Consider the following 12,005-nt stretch of genomic DNA (forward strand, 5'->3'; position numbering starts at 1 on the left):
CTCTGCTAACTTGCTTACATTACCTCCTTTAATTCTGACACGAACTCCAGAAGATAATTACTATTATCATCCCCATTTTACCGAGGAGAAAAATGAGTCCTAGACAGGGAAAGGAACTTACTCTAGGCTGTTCCACAAGCAGTAAGTAACAGAGGTAAGAGTGATCTCATTCCCTCGGGCTCCAAAGCCGTGAACCAGCCGTTCTCAGGGTGCTACTCTGCCTAACACTCCTCTGTAGTGAAATGCCTGCTGGCCGAGCACTCTGCTCCATGGCCCTGCCTACTTTGCCTAAGACTGGCTCACTCAGAATCCAGGCTGGCCACATTCAGAGACGGACCCTTCCCCAACGCCCGACTGCCTCTCTCTGGCGAACCCGCCATTTCTAAACCATATTACCGAGGCATCAGTCAGGAAGGGAGTCAAGGAACAAGGGTGTCATACCCTCCAGCATCGTTCGTACACACTTCCCAGTTCATGTTTTTCTAAGAAACAGATCCTAATTAAATATTTCAGGTTCACATTTCCCATTATTACAGTTTTCAGTGATCTCTTTTGATTGTTGTCACACCTGGACCCAGAAAGCAGGGAAGCAGAGAAGTTCAAAGCCTCAGGCAGCCTCCCTGAAACTCGACCCTGTGAGTTACAAAAACTCCACCAGAGGGTTTTCTGCAGCTTGGAGCCCTTGTCTTCCCGCTTTGTGCCCTTTGCTCCTGGGTCACAAGTACTATCTTCTGTGTTCTGGACGCCAAACCATATTCCAGTTCCTGTTGGCCTCAAAAAACTAAAAGTAATTGCAACATGGAAAACACTATTCTCCTTTCTCATGTTTAAAAAAAAAAACAAACACACAAATGATTCGGGTACTCCCGTGTGTCTGGTACTTTCATGCATGTGTTAACTTCTTCCCACGTAAGCCTAACCAAGTCGGTAAACCTACCCCCATTTTATACCTCAGTGGGATGGGAAAATTTGCCCCAAGTCACACAAACAGTAAACTGCAGTACCCAGGTTTGAACCCCAGCTTCTTATGGCATTTTTAGGGCTCTTTCCACAATACAACCTATAAGTGAAAACCAAATCCTTTGATAACTTCTTCAGTATCAACAACAAATGCAGCAACAACTAGCGTTTATTAAGCTCTGCTCTGCAAATCACCCACATGATTTTATGATTTCATTTAATCCTTGTAACAACCCTACGAGTAAACAGTATGAGCCCATTTTCCAGTAAAGGAGACAGGTTCTCGGCAATAAAGCTGTTTAAGGCCACAGAGCACAGAAGCAGAGGAGCTGGGATTTGTAGCTGAGTCGGTGTGGCTCCAAAGTGCGATTTATGGATGGTGACAGTCAGAACTATGGTTCCACCTCATTCTTTTTAGGCAAAGACAAATACTCTAAATAGAAAAACAACTGATAGGGATATGGGGTGGGTGGTCAGGCAGAGAGAAATAAGGACATGAACTCGAGAGGCCGAAAGAAAAATACTGGAGAGAAATTCAAGCTGCGCTGCATACACGTCCTGAGCCATCCCTGACTTCTCAGTCCACAAGATGGGCACAAACAGCCTCCTGTCCAAATCCCCAGCATGGACGAGACCGAATTTTAGCCCCTATTCATCATCAAAAGATGGCTCTGATGATAAATATTTATACAGTTCATTAAATAAGAGCCTGTATAAATATTATTAGAAATGTGCCACAGGAAACCACAGACTTCACGGCTGATTCTTCAACAAATGTGTAAGCTGCTCAAATGCATCATGAAAAAAGGGACCTGGGCACGGAAGGCTATTCCTTGCAAGGCTATTTCAGCAATTCTAAGAAGGGGTCGACGCTGCAAACACTGTGTGCAAAACTGATCATTTGAGGGGGTGTTCTCTTATTTTTTTTCCTCCTTCTTTTCCCTTAAATAACCTACCAGCAGTAATAGTGTTTCCTAAGACTACAACCCTCCAGAGGTGATGAGCTTACCTTCAGTCCTATTTCTTAAAAGAGCCAGTACTCCAAGACCGATCTGCTCACAGTGTCTGCAGACACAGTGTCCGAGGAATCTGGGAGGGAACTCAGTATCCTTTCACCTTTGACCTTTGTACTTTGCTGGGAGCGCATGCACATGAGTTCTACACGATTTATTTAGTTAGTTAGTTATATTGCAATCAGGATGTTGGTAAGTTGGGAAGAAAAAGGTAAGCAATGAGTACGCTTGTCCACTTCAGTCATCTTAACTGAAAGAAGACTTGAAACACATCTCACAGGTTCTAAGATGGTGAGAAAGTTCAGGATGGAAGGAAAAAGCTCATTGGCAAAAGTCACTGGTTCTCTTTTTGGCTTTATCAACAATACACATGGGAGAAAAAGTACAGCTTGCTGACAGGTACTTTGCCCTTAAAGTGAAAGGATGTCTTCTATGGCTCCCCTCTCCTAGTACCCTTTGAGAGATTACTGAGATTATATAATTAAGTGCCAAGCACAGGGCCTCATGTACGTCACACACTCAGTAAACAGCAGCAATTATTAGGACTATCATTATATGCCAACCTTCCCTTCCAACACCAAGTACCGCTGGACACCTGCAATCTTTTACTATGTATCATCTATACTTAGGTGTTCTCACCATAGCTAACAGCTCAAATTCCACTAAACAAAGCAAATATTAAGTACTTTCTCTGGGCTGAGATGCTATGAAGAGGGAGCTGAAAAATATATGATCACTGATTGTAAAGAGTTGATAATTTCATGTAAGAATTTGATTTTTGAAAATCAAAGGACGATGCCTGCCAGTTATTCCGAGTTTGTGTGTTCCAAGCTAAACCTAATGAACCTGGTAAAATTGCTTATTAAAGGGGCTTCATGCTGTCACCAGCATCCTCGCCACACTCTTGGGGCCAAGCATCCTCTTCCAACTCACTTTTCTCCCCAGAACACAGACACGCTCGTTGAGAAAAGAAGTACCAGTTTACTGTTTCCATCACGGTTCTAACCACTAGAGCAGAAACTCAATGTTTTTCAAGAAGTTGAGAATCTTCATACTCTCTCCACTTAGCCCATTTTTAAAGAGACACAGGAGGTGATTGGAGGAGGGGTAAGGTGTTAAGTTAAACAGTAGAAAGGTTGGCTGTCCTTTCAAATTCAAAGCTGGATTCCAAAAGTCAGAAAAGTCAGACTTCCCCAAATCTCCACATCTGCCTCACAATGTGGCAGCCACAGGGATTAAAACTCAGCCAGTACTAGGTGGTGGCCAAAAACCATCCTCCGAGAGCCACACAGGCAATGGCACAACAGCTGACACCAAGAAAATACAAAATCCAACCATGCTGAGGCCAAATGCACAGTATAGGACCTAAAGAAATCCTGGGTGGAATAGGTGACTCATTCAATGACATCCCCAAACTCCAACAACAAACATCGCCTGAGAGTAAATACCTTCTGGTAAACCCTGCTTAGTCTCTTTTCTTGTCTTCTCAACCCTGTGGTCTAAAATAGAAAAAACAACTCCTTACTTGTTATAATGCCTTCCAAGCCCTTTTTGATGCCCTACCAAGCTATTCTCTTTGCAGAAAAGGGAGAGGGGGACCCATTAAGGTAGGTGCTGTTTCTCCCACTTACAGGTGAGGGCACTGAAATCTGGAGAGGGTCACTATCCACTGATGGTCACAAAGCTTACAGAGGAAGGAGGCCATATTCAAATTCAGGTCTGTTTAAGGCAGAGCAGGATTCTTGCTACTATCCCTGAAATGACTTGGCTTTCCCCATTCACCAAGCTACCTTCACCCTGGACACACTCAGAATGCCCTTCCAAGTCTGTTTATTCTGTGAATCTTTCTCATGCAGTCAATCAACGGAAATGCCTTATCCACGCTGATTAATACGGAAAGAGTCCCTTACATGCTACATGCTACAGTAAGAAGCGTTAGATAACTGGGAATGTTCTGTCCCCAACTTCATTGTCCCTGCAGTTAGGCACAGTGTAGTATAACGCAGTGATAGGGGACTTACTGGGTTGTAGGGGAGGGGATGATTATTAATGTATAAAATAGTCAAATACCTTTCAAAATAAAAGGACTGGAGAGTTCTAGAAGCAGTATCAGCAAGCCTCTCCTCTTTGCAAAGCACCACACCCCTCCCCTAGGACAATCTCCTTCCTTGACCAAGAGCCCCACTTCCATCGGCATATGTATAAAAGGGAGAAGGAAGATGGGGAGAGAGCCCACGATCCCCTGGTCTGAGTCAGCCTATCTCAAAAAACCCAATTTACACCCTGAGTTTGCTAAAAGCCGAAGTTTGAATCTGATGGTCTCACTCTCATGCCAGGACTCTGGAAGCAGAAAAATGACAGAAAAAGCACAAAGAGAGCAAGGGCTGGCATCCTGATTCTAAATGCAGAATTATTATATTTTAACCCCAATGTGCCAATTACAAAGCCTACCCCATAACGAGGAAAATGATAAGCAAACTTACTGATTTATTATTACATGGACTCTTTCTGAAACATGAATTCCTGAACTCTTTTTGAATTCTGCATAATTTAACTATAGATGTAGTCTCTCTCCCTCGCTTACTTTCTTCTCCAAGAAACTACTGTTAATTTGCTGGTACAATTAACTATGAAATGATTTTCTGCAGAACTAACCAGACCTTCAAAGCAATGTCGTTATCATTAATATATTGGCCAAAATCCACAACTTTTCCCAGAAAGACACTCAAATTAAAAGAAAAGAAAAAAACACCACCCACCTTAATGACTGCTGTCAGGAAGGGCTTAGGGCAGTATTAGGCCGAGCAACAAAACCCACTCCCAACATAATCCTGCAAAACTCCTTCCTCAGAGACAATGCCCAGCCAGAAGCTGGCTGAAGCTTTTTGGTCTATTCTTGGCTTTACCTGTTTACAAAGCATGGCCAAGTTACGTTAAGGCCCAAAGTGAAAGGCCTAAAGAATGAGTTATTTAAAGATTAAACATTAGACTTGGGGAACTGACAGTCTGCCATTCTACAAACACATCCGGTCAAAACACATCAAGAGCCACAGTATAAGCGTATCCACCAGTGCTGCTTCTGCCCAAAATAAAGCCCAAGCTCTCTACGTGGCCCACAAGGAACTCAAAGCCCTGCCTCATGTCTGCCTCTCTAACCCTACCTTCCTACCTGATCTTGACCCCTTATACCACAACCCTACAAAACTATTGGCAAGCCCTCAAATAAAGGTTTGGCACCTTTGTTCATACTGTTTCCTCTTCCAGTGTTGCAAAGAATACAAACTTGCAGTTCACAGAAAAAGAAATGCAGTGAATACATACGAACCTTTCCTCTCACAAACAATGTAAGAAACACAAATCAAGACAATACTGAGATACAATTTTACACCTAACAAATTGGCAAAAATCAAAATTTTTCACAAGGCCTACTTTCGGCAAGAATGTGGTGAAACAGGCAGTTTCATACACTTTTGGTGGGAAAGTAACTGGTTCAAACTTCTTTAAAACAATTTATCAATATCTGTCCATTTTCAAAACCTACCCATTTACCTAACAGTTTAAAACCTAACAATTCAATCTTCTAAGAATTTATGGATGGGCTCACCTAAAAGATACATACAAAATTGACCATTACAATATTTCTCTATAAAGGCAAGAAGAGCACACTCACACAAACCCTGGAAACTAATGAAATGTTTATTAATAGGGGACTTGCTAAAACTGATACATAAGCAATTTAAAATAATGAGAAGGAGCTAAAGGACAATGATAACTATACAGCATTAGGTAAAAGAGCAAGTTCTTAGACTCTCTAGGATGCCCATCTCTGTATTATTCCGCAATTCCTTTTGCCCCCACCTAATTTTTTTTTTTAAGAATAGCGCCTCAGTGGCTCTCAAAGTGCGCTCTCCAGAAGAACAGCATCAGCATCACCGGGGACGGTGTCAGAAATGCAAATTCTCAGGCTCCAGCCCAGATCGATTGAGTCAGTAACTCTGGGAGTGAAGCTCCGCAGTGTTGCTGTAAAAACCCCTCCAGGTGATGCTGACAGACGCTCAAGGCTGAGAACCACGGCATCATGTAAAAACCCAACATACAAGATCTCAGGAAGAAAACACCTGCTCCCTGCAGTGACACCTAAGAAAAACGTAGTGGAAGCAGGGAGGGCAATTTTGAACTTACTTCCCTTCTCTCTGCTGCTTGAATTTTCACAAGGAGCAGCTAGTCCTGTAGTACAAAAGCTCTTCCTTATACTGAGCTGAATCCTGCTTTGTATGTCTCCTACCCCCTCGTCCTCATTTTGATACAAAGGGATCGTCCAAACCACCTACTCCCTTTTAGGTGAAGGCTCCCTTCAAATGTTTGAAGATGACTCTGAGACCCTCCTACTAAGTCTTCTCTCCTACATTCTATATAGTTTCAATTCCTATAACTGTTCCTCCATGCCATGGCTTTCCTAAAATAAAAAGAGAAGAGAGATAAGGGGCACTTGATACATTTAAGAATGATCTTCGGAAACCCGTAATTCCACATCATCTGGAGATGAAGCAAACTTGGCTCACAGCACATGGTAAGCACAAAGTAGGTCTTCTCTACCTTCCGGAAAGCCCTCTGGATGCAACACCTGCTGGGACAAATCAGTGCCCATCCAGCACAATATCCAATCCGTACATTGACAGCCCAATAACATGGTCAGGAGAAAGTGGAAAGGGACCTGGGGTGTCTTCACAAACTGTCTTTGAAGGAGGCTTTGAGGTAGCCCTCCCCAAACACCCTCCCCTCCCCTTCCTAGCTCACTAGAACTTAGTGCTACCTGCGTTTTCTCAATATGCATCGTCAAAGGAATCCAAATATTTCTTAAACTCACTTCTGTTCTGAGCCAACCCTCATCTTGGATCAATACATCTCTCACAAGCATTTACTCTGTGCCAGGCAGCCATGGTACTAGTGCTTAGTGCATGGCCTTGCTAGTCTTCCCCACTTTGGAGAGGTCCACCACGCACAGGTGGGGTGACTAAGGTCTGTGCAGCTGGCAGCCTCAGAGAGTCAGTGAGAAGTGGAGAGACTTCAATCCTATGCTCTTTCCACTATGTCACATTCTAACCTCTAAACATCTTAACGACAGCCCCCTTCTCATGTCAAAGTTGGCCACATACTTCTATAATCCAAGAATTTCGTAAATTACACTGAGTTTAACCTGTCTACATCATTCTTGATTTTACAGACTTTGTCTTCTTCTCAATTTTCATCCTCCATATACAATCAGTTACTGAGTCCTTTCTTAATCTCTCCACCCCACAGCCAGTTTAACAGAATTCAAGCTACTTGGATCTCAGCCCTGTCTGCAACCGATTTCAGTGTAGCTCAACCCCAAATCCAGATGGCCAAAGGACTGGTAATACATTTAGACTGCATGATTTCTACTTGATTTCCCCACTCTTCTTAAACCCACTCCACACATAAAGCACTATATATATATATATATATATATACATATATATATATATATATGTACCTCCTGTATGAACTCTGCTTCATTTTGTCATCCATGTTGATAAGAACTTCCTAAATAATTCAAGATGATGAAGAGGGTGTTATTGGAGCCTCCAGGGGAAAGCATGCCTAGTTTGGAAAGGAAATCTCCTGATTTCTCCCTAACGTATCGAAGCTACTTCTCCCCCAACATACATACTAGTCCTTCTCTCCTGTCTCAGTGACTGGCACTACCAAACACCGATACTGTAGCCAGAAATGTAGAGGTAGCACTGACACCTTGTGTAGGTTATTCTGTTTGTCCCCCGCCCCCATCACATATCCATTCTCAGTCCTTCTCTGCTGCTCTATGTCCCGAGGACCATAGTCCGGATCTCCAAGGCTGTCTAATCCGGTCTTCCAGTTGGGTTTGGCCAATCACCAGCATTAGCAGAAGACGTGAAGGAGGAAGGGATGAAGGTCGGGCTTCCTTGCTTAGGAGTGGCCTTGAACTAGCCATACCTCTTAAACTAAGGTAACAGATGCTCTCAGGGCAGCCTACTCACATGATTTTTCCTTTTAGGGTCTGGTAACCACTTCTTCTTGCCCCATTAAGTACAGGGACATAACAAACCTATTGTTATTAGCCACAGGGATTCAGGCCACTCTCATGTTTAGAAATAGTTCCTATATTGGAAATTATCCTAATTTAAGGATGTATAACGTTTGCTTCTGATATACTTCACTGTACCCTTTCAGTTCTCAGGGGCAAAAGAGATCCCCATTATTCCTGGTGCCTGGTTATCTCCAAATCCCTTCCTCACATCCTCAAGCAGTCCTACATACAGCCTACAAAGAGACCACTCTAAATATAAGTGCACAAATAGGTTAAAAAGTAAAAGGAGGAAAAAAAATATAGCATAAAACAGCAATCAAAAGAAAGCTGGAGTAGCTATATATTTTCTTCAAAACTTCCCATTGATGACTTCCACTTCTAGCCAAGATGGAGTAACAGGAACCATATTTACCCTCCCACCTGAAACAACTTAAAAAATGAACAAAAAAATAGGAAACAAAGTGTGATCCTAGAGAGATTTTTTGGGGGAGGAGAGGTGACATTCTGAAATTGTTAAAGCTTAGTGCCTGGGACCATGGCACAGGAAGGGGGCTCTCAGGCCAAGCCCCGCAGTATCCCTGAGTTGAGGAGACAGAGTTAGGAATCTATGGAGAATAAGGAGGCTAAAACACTTGAGACCGAGTACAAGAGAGCAGAGAGATGTACAAAGGGAGAATTCCAGAAATCTGCCAAGAGTACTCTTCGAATATTCAGAAGAGTACCGATCACTGCATGCATGTGAGGAAACTCTCTGAGACAGAAAAACCCAAAAGGATTAGAGTGAACAATCAGTGGACTTCATTCACACAGGGCAACAAATAGTGCCTAATCACAAGAACTAGAGTGGAAAACCTCATAATTCCCAGGCACTGGGTAGAGTGTGCAGAGGGTTTGACCTCAGTAGTGAAGAAGAATTAGCTCTGGTCCCACCTAACAAAGCTTAAACCAAGAATCAGAAGGATCAAAGTGTTGCCAAATAACTTATACATGCCCCAGAACAAAGCTCAAGTCTACTTATAGAAACACAAAATATCTAGAATCAAACAAGGTAAAATACACGATGTCTGGTATTCAATCAAAAAATACCAGGCATGCAAAGGACCAAGAAAATACTATCCAAAATGAGAAAAAACGATGGACACTTGGCCTAAAATTGACACATTTAAAAGAATTAGTAGACATAGACATTAAAAACAGCTATCATAACTGGATTTCATATGTTCAAAAACTAGAGGAAAGATTGAACTTAGACATAGAAGATACAAAAAAAAGACCCAAGTTGAAATTCTAGAAATGAAAACTAGAATGTCTGAGATTTAAAAAAATGACTATGGAATTAAGACAGTACAGAAGACAAGACAAGTGACATTCAAGACACAGTAATAGAAACTATCCAAAATATAACAGAGAGAAAAAGATTCAAAAAAATAAACAGAGCATCAGTGAGCTATGGAAAAACCTCAAGTGGCCTAGTATATGTAAAATGGGAATCTCTGAAGGAGAAAACAAAAAAGGGTTCAGGAGAAATATTGGAAGACATAATGGGCACAACTTTCCCAGATGTGGTCCAAGAGTGTCAATGAACCACAAGCACAAGAAAGATAAAGAAAACGAAAGTAAACCAAGACATACCATAATCAAATTGTTCAAAACCTATGATAAAGACAAAAATCTTCAAAGAAACGAGGGTGGGGTGGGGTGGGGTGGGGGTGGGGGTGGGGTGGGGGGGGTGGGGGTAGGGGTGGGGGAGGAATTATTCACAGAAGACCAAAAAAATGAAAATAATGCAAGCTCGGAGACAGCAAAGCACGATCTTTGAAGTACTGAAAGAAAAAACTTTATATCTAAAATTCTGTACCATGTGGAAAAAAATCTTTCAAAACTAAAGTTGGAATAAAGACTTTTCCAGACAAAAGATAAAACTGTCCATCAGGAGCAGAACTGCACTACAAGGAGTTGCCAGGAAAACGATATCCCACGGAAATCTGGATCCATACAGTGTAATGAAGAACAAAGGGTAACACTGTGGGTACATAAAAAGAATTTTTTAAAATGATTTGAATGCCTTGAAAAGATAATTGACTGCTTAAAACTAAAACAATAACCATGCATTGTGGCGTTTAAACCCCACAATATGTAGAAGTAAAATGTACAACATACAAAAACAGCAGCATAAAAGCTAGGAGGGAAGAATTATAAATCTATTGTTATGTGGTTCTTACATTATATGTGAAGTGGTATAATTCCACTTAAAAGTAGACTCTGATAAATTAAAGATGTATACTATAACCACTAAAGTAACCAGTAAAATAATATCAAAAAAGTTATACTTAACCAATAAAGGAGAAAAAAATGAAATTATAAAAAAAAAATCCAAAAGAAGGCAGAAAAAGGAAAAAAGAACAAAGAACAGATGGGACAAATGGGGGGGGGGGGAGCAAAACAGTATATTTAAACCAAACCATATGAATAATTACATTAAATCTAGTCTAAACACTCCAATGAAAAGGCAGTAATTGTCAGATATTGCTTTGTTATCCAATCTAACTACATACAGCCTACAAAGAGACCACTCTAAATATAAGTGCACAAATAGGTTAAAAGGTAAAAGGAGGAAAAAAAATATAGCATAAAACAGCAATCAAAAGAAAGCTGGAGTAGCTATATCATTATCACACTAAGTACATTTTAGAGCACAAATATTACCAGGAAAAAAGACTAAGTAGATTTCAGAGCAAATAATATTATCAGAAATTACGAAATAATAAAGGGGATGACTCACCAAGACAACCTAACAATCCTAAATATTAATGCACATAATAACAGAGCATCAGATACATAAAACAAAATCTGACAGAACTTCAAAGAGAAATGCATATATCTACAATTATCCTGAGATTTCAATACCCCTCTCTCAATAATTGATATAATAACCAGAAGATCAGCAAGTTTATAATATACAGTAGTAGTCAATAAAGTTGACCTTATAGACACATAAAAAGCACTCTACCTAACAAGAATACACAATCTTCTCAAGTACACATGGAACATTTTCTGAAACAGACCACATTTTAAGCCAACAGTCTCAAAAAGTCAAAAGGATTTAAGTTAAACAAAGTGAGTTCTGTGACCAACATGAAATTATAAATCAATAATAGAAAGATATGTGGATAGTCCTTAAATATTTGGAAACTGAACACACATCTATATAACAAATGAGTCAAAAAAGAAATCTAAAGAACTATGCTGTGTCCCCGAAAGTAAGACCCAGCCGGACCATCAGCTCTAATGTGTCTTTTGGAGCAAAAATTAATATAAGACCCAGTCTTATTTTAATACAATACAAGACTGGGAATTATGTGATATAATATAATACAATACAATACAATACAATATAATATAATACCAGGTCTTGTATTAATTTTTGCTCCAAAAGATGCACTAGAGCTGATGGTCCGGCTGGGTCTTATTTTCAGGGAAACACGGTAGGAAGTTTTTTTTAAAAGGAAGTTTTTTTTAAACAAATAAAAATAAAAACATAGCAAAAGTTGTACAATGAAGCTGAAGCAGTACTTAGAAATGTATAATATCAAATATCTATATTAGGAAGGAAGTCTTAAATACATGCTCTCATCTTCTACCTTAAGAAATTAGAGTAAAAGGAACCCAAAGTAAGAAGAAGAAAGGAAATAATACATATCACAGCAGAAACAAATAAATTAAAAAAAGAAAATACATAAAACAAATGAACCAAAAGCTGGTTCTTTGAGAAGATCAATAAAAACTGGTCATTTCTGGCCAGAGTGATCAGGGAAATAAAGAGAAAAATCACAAATTACCAATATTAGGAATGAGGGAGATTAAAATCACAACAAATTCTATTGTTCTATTAAAATGATAATAGGGGAATGTTATGAGCAACTTAGGCAATATGTACAAATACC

The 12,005-nt window shown here is 40.3% G+C and overlaps 1 protein-coding gene across 20 annotated transcripts in view; it reads right to left on the reverse strand.

Annotated features, from left to right (window-relative positions):
- FGGY (FGGY carbohydrate kinase domain containing) overlaps positions 1–12,005 on the reverse strand; it is a 661,235-nt gene that overhangs the window by 368,771 nt on the left and 280,459 nt on the right. For 3 of the 20 annotated variants that reach the window (XM_081057763.1, XM_081057774.1, XM_081057777.1), the window contains exon 1: positions 1,970–2,036. The exons of 15 other annotated variants lie outside the window; for them this stretch is intronic. The gene's annotated coding sequence lies outside the window, so the exon portion shown is untranslated. Of the gene's footprint in view, positions 1–1,969; positions 2,043–12,005 lie in introns of those variants that run through there. 2 more of the 20 variants (XM_081057767.1, XM_081057765.1) reach the window with 2 other exon arrangements.

Source organism: Rhinolophus hipposideros (genome assembly GCF_964194185.1).
Source record: "Rhinolophus hipposideros genome assembly, chromosome: 8".
NCBI lineage: Eukaryota > Metazoa > Chordata > Mammalia > Chiroptera > Rhinolophidae > Rhinolophus > Rhinolophus hipposideros.